Source organism: Otolemur garnettii, unplaced genomic scaffold, assembly GCF_000181295.1.
Source record: "Otolemur garnettii isolate 467f Iridium unplaced genomic scaffold, OtoGar3 scaffold00015, whole genome shotgun sequence".
Classification (NCBI taxonomy): domain Eukaryota; kingdom Metazoa; phylum Chordata; class Mammalia; order Primates; family Galagidae; genus Otolemur; species Otolemur garnettii.
The window spans coordinates 22,264,492-22,271,619 of NW_003852410.1; the positions used below are offsets into that span (position 1 = coordinate 22,264,492).

General features: G+C 38.7%; 1 non-coding gene across 1 annotated transcript; it reads left to right on the forward strand.

Annotated features, from left to right (window-relative positions):
• Nucleotides 1–3,022: 3,022 nt before the first annotated feature.
• Nucleotides 3,023–3,149, forward strand: LOC111723751. The gene has a single exon (XR_002772229.1). It is a non-coding gene; the product is annotated as a small nucleolar RNA SNORA11 (small nucleolar RNA).
• Nucleotides 3,150–7,128: the final 3,979 nt, after the last annotated feature.

Consider the following 7,128-nt stretch of genomic DNA (forward strand, 5'->3'; position numbering starts at 1 on the left):
AAATCAAAGTTATTAATAGTTTGAGTCTTGCCAGCAGGAATTTCAATGTTCTGTTTGTTTTTATAAAAACAATTTTTAATCAGCATTATTTATAATATGCTGTCTGCATGCCCATTTGTTTGGCATGCACTCCAAAAAGGTTGCAGAAGTCTTTTCTTCCTCCAAAGAAAGGTTATAATGAGGAATTTTCTTTGTCTTTTATCTGACTTGTTTAACGGACTTGCTAACCCCACCTGATTGTTTTCTTTTTCTCTCACTGCCTTATCACTCCTTTTCCTCCTCCCTTCTTATCATTCATCTTCTGTCTCTGTGTCTTCCTCCTGCTCTTTTCCAAACAGTTTATCTTTGAGCTACTGTATGTATGCCAGGCTCTGATGAAGACCCTGAAGGTCATATGACTAAATGGGGGAGACAAAGTCAGAAAAAAAGAAATTTCAATATTGGCAAAAGGGACTCTGACAGATACACATGGAAGTATTCAGGTGGCTAATGGGACTACCTGACTAGTATCTCTCCTCCATCTTATTTGTTCATTTAGTTAACAAATATTTATGGGGTCTCTATGAGCCAGACAGTACTAGATACATGGAGCTTAGTACCTAGGAAAAGAGGCAATAAAAATGCATAAATTTGCAATAGTGATATATGTTCTCATGGAAATTTGAGGGTCCTCTGGGATCATATAACAGAGGAAACAAAACATCTAGTTTGAATGCTGAAGGTTTGAAGGTGGGTTTCTCTTGAGGCCTTGACATTACACTGTGAGCTGATGGATGAAGGGAGGAGAGAGGTAGAAAGGCAGGGCAAGGGGCAGTGACCTGAGCACAGGCCCTGTGATGGGGAAAAAGCCAGTATGGTTGAGGAATAGCAAGCTAGGGGGAAATGTGTCACAGAAGCAAGGGAGCTAGGGAGCCACCAGGCTGTGCAGGACTGTGTAATTCATCCCACGGATCTTGACCTTAATCCCAAGAACCATGAGAAACCATTTAAGCAAGATACAGACAGCATCTTGCACCTCTCAACACTTTACTTTCTCTTAAAACTCCCTGTCCTTGACTTTCAGCCAATTTCTGCAATGGATTTGGCAGCTGAGAGATTGGAGATCAGCACCTAGGATTAGTGTATTGGCTGTAATTAGAGTTCAGATACTGACACCCCAAGCCAGAAAAGCACACTGACAGTGGAGCATGGCCTGAGGACTCAGAAGTCCACTAAAAGATGTGGTGCTGTGTTTTGGAAATTTACTTAGAGAGTTTTGAGGGCAAAAATCAACCCAGCACAACTTCTTGCCTTCACTGTGTTTGTATTATATAATCTACAAAACACTTGAAACCTTGTGGCCTCGGTAAGGGCTTTAGAAAGCACATTCAGATGTGACACCCACACCAGGAACTAGAGGTACATCCTATAATAATTGAGCACATGTACCTTATTTGGATGAAGTTCGCACTTTTCCCACTGCCTTCTGTGTGTCTGCTCACACATACTGTGGACTAATTAGATACCACCTTGGAGAGAAAGGGCACCTACTCCCTTGAAAGTCTTCGAAATTATTCTGAAGTTGAATACATGGTAATATGTCTAAGTCGAGCAGGAGTGCATGTTTCCACATGTAGGCATTGCAGCATCAAAGGCTATGCTTAAATTAAAACAAAATTCTTTATTTTTGTTGTCATAAGAATCCTCAACCCTTGAGTTCAAATCGAACAAACACCAAAAACAGCCAAAAAGCTAGGAATAGTTTCTTTCTGATTCCCCCACACCCCTCATTGGAAAATTCTTTTTAAAATATATGTTATGAGAGTTGTTTTCCAAGGAAAAGCACACTTCATCTTCCATAACTATTCAAAATTTTTCAGGATTTTGTTTTTGTGGGGTTTTTTTTGAATATGTACAACCTATATGGAGCAGTCACAAGTGCTGAGGTCATTATGTTCTACCAAGTGGCTTTTGAATTTCCCTTTCCACTATCACCTTCCTTCGTTTGGGCTCCAAAATCGATGTTCTTTGTTACATACAGAGAAGGAATAATGGTTGTTGATGCTGAAGCAATTCTTGTAGATAAAAGCCAAGGTAAAATATTCTTACTGCTACTGTAGTTCTACAATTTGGAAATTATTTTCAATTTTTTTTTCTTCATACTAGTCATAGAAATACGAAACTAAAATCAGCTTTCAGATCTATCTGGTTCTGGTCCATCCCTCTCTAGTGTAACTGCTACATTATAGCTGCTTGGGGATCCAGCTCTAATTTCACATCATTAAAAAATTCAGTGCAGAGATCTGTGAAAGTCAACAGAAACATGGTGAAAATAATGAATAAAAATCCTTCCTTTTTGGAACCGTATAGAATGGGAACTGCATGTTGCCAGATTATGGGACTTGTCTTAAATTTTTATTGTCTTCCCCACCCTCCTACTTAAAAAACAGACAAAGGGAAGCCTGTAAATACATAACTAATATAAATCCAGGGCTCACAATAGCCTTATCTCATCTCGTTTCACATAAAAAAAAAAAATCAGTTGTGATACCCAAAGATAGTTCAACAGAAATTTAAATCTTTTAAGAAGTCTCCCAAAGAATGGCTGATGGATGGACACGGACACTTCTTCACCGTGTCCCCATCTCTGTGTTTATCTGTAAATACCCTCCATTTCTTCTTACTGTCTCTACCTCTCCCTGAACTTCACCCATAAACTCCCCCTGCCTGGACTTTTCTCTTTGCATTTCCCTTCTCTAGTCACCTCTTCCTTAGGCATATCTGCTTTAGGCTGTCCTATCTCTTCCAATTCTCTTGTCTATCAGTCTTTAGACAAAATCAAAGGTGAGGAGATTCCAAAGTAAGGAGGCTTTCTCTGTAACAGGGTGGGTGAATTGAGGGAGGCAGGTACAACTGAGACTTGTGCTTTCCATATTAGAACATGAACATGAACCACCTGAGGGGGGCCTTATTGAAAAGCTGATCCTGATTCAATAGGTCTGGGCTTGGGCCTCAAAGTCTTCATTTCTAATAAGAACCCAGAGGGGTCTGCTCAGGGGCCTGAAAAATGGCTCCTATGTTTATAACACACCCAGTAGGAATCTGGAGTCATTGTGATGAGAGGCACACAACTCATATGGGTCCTCCCTATGAACAAATTCCCTACATCTGAAGAAGAAGAGAAAAATTATGAAATGTATGTCGTGGCTGTATGGCTGATTACTATATAGTTCTTTCACCTATACAATATGTTTGAAAATATTGCCTAATAAAATATTGGAAAATTAAAAATAAGCACCTCAGACAGTCTTGCTGCTGACGCCTGGATCACACTTTGAAGAGCAAAGACTTAGAAGAATGGTCAAGCTAGAGACCAAAGATAGTAGCTACAACACAAACTCCATAAAGATGGGGACCATTTCTACTTAATTTGCCACTAGAGCACATAGCCTGATACACAGTCCATCCTATTCAGTGATTTTTTTTTAATCTGATGATCTTGAACACAGAAAGCTCTGAATATATCCTTTTTTCTTCTATTCCTGTCTTCTCTTAACACTTGCAATGCCTGGGCACAGCTATATTTCTCAAGGCAACCCCATTTATTCCAGACTTCCATCTGGCTTGTGATTTATGCCGGATCCAGAGGCACTGAAGTACTTTTGTCTGACCCTTGCAGCCTTCAGAGATTCATTCTTTACTCCCAAGTACACTCACACCCCACACTCGGCCATAGCTCACATCTGACAGGCTGGTTTGGATCTTAATCACGGCTTCCAAAGTTTTAGTTAACATAGCTTTATCTGTGAACTTAATCAGCAGGCTCTCCACTCTATCATTTCAGCCATTGATCAAGCAACAGTCACTAAATCACAGAGAGCCCTGGCTGATCCCTGAAAGCTATGCCCAAGCTGGAGGCTGAGCCATTGATGAAACTATTTGGCATTGCTTTTTTAACCACTTATTTACCAGTTTTATTTTAACTGGATTATCTCAGAAGAACTAATAATCAGCAGTTTTAAAAACATTGTTGTTTGATAACAAATGTAAGACATGATTCTTGTTTTAAAAATGCAAAAACTTAGAGTGAATATAATACTAAAAAAGTAGAATTTTTCTTCTTCTTTCCCTAAGCTCACTTCTCTCCTCAAAGATACCCTGAAATATATGTATTTTTCCCTTCTGGAGCTTTTTACTTGCATTTTGCATCTATACTCCTTATATTAGAAACATATACTGCTAGCTAGATACTCATGTGTTCTTCTGAATTTTCCGTTTCCTTGCAGCTCAGACAGGCCATGAGACTAGCTTAGGCTCATATAGTGCAAGCAGAAGTGACATGTGTCCTTGCTGGGCTGATGCACATAATAGTAAGAATGAGTTCTCCAGGAACTTTCTTCCTTTGTTGCAAAGACTGAGGCAGCTCCATGTTCTAAGTGGTGCAGATCCACAATGATGGAAGCCTGTGTCCCTGAGAGACTGTGTGTGTTATATATGCATCATGAGGAAAATCTCTCACCCTGTGTGTGTGTGTTATATATGCATCATGAGGAAAATCTATCTTTGTGTTTAGTTACCAAGATTTCTGGATTAGTTATCATATAAAACCAATTATAACCCAACACATGTGGGTAGCTATGTGTTTTTTTTAAAGTTCAGTAGAATCATGGTCCTTATGAAGTGGGATCAGAGTAGGTTATTGGGTATGAAATATCCAATTTCCTTAAGTACCAAGTTTGACAGTTGATATCTCTAACATTTGACTTTGACACTTTTTATTTTATTTTTATTGTGATGGCACGGCCTCATTCTTTTGCCTTGTGATTATCTTTCAAAAATTTTAAGAGAGGCTCGGTGCCTGTGGCTCAAGTAGCTAAGGCGCCAGCCATATACACCTAAAGTGGCGGGTTCAAATCCAGCCCGGGCCCATCAAACAACAATGATGGCTGCAACCAAAAAAATAGCCAGGCGTTGTGGCAGGTGCCTGTGTTTCCAGCTACTTGGGGGGCTGAGGCAGGAGACTTGCTTGAGCCCAGGAGTTGGAGGTTGCTGTGAGCTGTGATGCCACAGCACTACCCAGGGGGACAGCTTGAGGCTCTGTCTCAAAAAAAAAAATTTTTTTTAAGAGAAATTTCTGTAAAGCCATTGATAAGTCAAAAATTTGTGTTTCTTTTGAATATAAGTTTTGTCATGGAATCAATGCAGTGCAGACAGCTTGAAATATCAGCAAAGTGTTTGAAAAAGATTTGGCTTATGAATGCATAGTACCCTTAATGGTTTGAGAAATTCCATTCTGGTGATTTTAATCTTGAAAATGAGCCATGTGAACAACCTGAGACCAAAGTGAAAGATGATAAACTGAATGCTGTAGAAGCGAATCCATCCCTGCATGAATTAGCAACAAGATTTGGAGTTACTATTCCAACAATATTGGACCACATGAAACAAATCAGCAAAGAAGCTGTATAGATGGATTCCATGTGAATTAAGTGAGTGTCAGAAGAGAAATCATCTCAAAAAGCTTGCCTTTCTTTGCTATCATGACATAAAGGTGAACCATTTCTACACCGTATTGTTACAAGTGATAATCAATGGATTATTTTTGACAACTGCAAACATTTGGCACAAAGGTTGGATAAAGAAGAAGTGCCAAAACACAGCCCCAAACCAAGTGTTCATCAAAAAACAGCTAATGTTATCTGCTGGTCCAGTGCTGGTTTTATCCACTATAGCTTCATGAAGCCTGATCAATCAATTACAGTGATGTCTGCTGTAACCGATTGGATAAAATGAGGGGGATGTTTGCAATTTAGCAGTGGATATTGATCAATAGAGGCAAGCCAATCCTCTTGCAAGACGAAGCTCAATCACATATCACACAAACAACAGAGGTGTGACTCGGAAATGCTCTGTCATCCACCAACTTTGCACCAACTGACTGCTGCTTCTTCCAGGCTTTGGACCACTTTTTGCAAGGAACAACATTCAATCCTCAGTAAGCTGCAGAAAATGCCTTTTGCCTTTTTATTGCCACTCACTCTGCAGGCTTCTTGCTGCTGACACACACAAGCTACCATTAAGACAGTGAAACTGTGTCAATAGTTTAGGTGAATTAATTGTACCATTTCTTATTTGAGATATAATAAACTAAGCTTTTTATTTGAAATCTGTAGCTTATTTTTTTCACTTAACATTTCTAGACATCAGTCTTTGTCAGTATATAGCAACTATGCTTAAGTTGTAAAATCTAGTCCTAGAGCTCTATCTCGACTTGCTAACAACCATCCACTTAACATAGAGTCTGATACAATTTATATATAAGGTAATATTGAATATATGTGTCTGCAAATGTGCATCTGCAAGTATTTGCCATTTATTCATGTGTAAATGCATTCACAATAATGATGTATAATTTTAAATGCAAAACACAATAATAGGACAGGTACTGAGAGAGCTGAATAGCATTTTCATGAAGAAAAAAACACTGAAAAAATTTCCCAAGATTAAGAAAAGTTAAGAATGCAACAGATCATGAAACAAAAGAAAAAGAAAAAAAAAAAAAAAAGACCAGCCTCTTGTCTTTTAGGAAACGGCATAGAAAAGCATCAATTTGTTTCCAGAGGATAAAATTTAGGATAGCTGATTTTTGAAGTGGGGAGGGCAGCATAAAACATGAAGAAAACATAAATATAAAGTCTATAAAAATGACAGAAGGTAGAACTCATTTTCAAAGGAAGATAAGACAATTGTTTTTACATTTTTAATGGATATGTTGAGGTCAGAGTTTAATTAATCTAGAGATTTTATTGTTGGCACAGACTCACAGCATAGGAAAGCTATGTTGAGGTTTTGTTTATACTTCTGATCCAAGGTTAGAGAAAACCTTTTGTCATCATTTATGAAACATTGAATATATCTTTTTTCCTCCTCTTTTTAGCATCTTTGCTTCTCAGCTCCTCTTCTTTAAGTTGTGAGAGGTCAGAACTCAGTGCAAGGCAAGACTAGCTCAGAGAGCCAAGACACTGTGGATGTTGGTTGTAGTTTGGTTGTCAAACATCATGTTCACATTCTAACAGTACCCTGATTTCCCTTTGAGGGACCCCACTTTATGCTGTCTTGGTGGGACAGAAAGTGAAGGTGCACATCCCT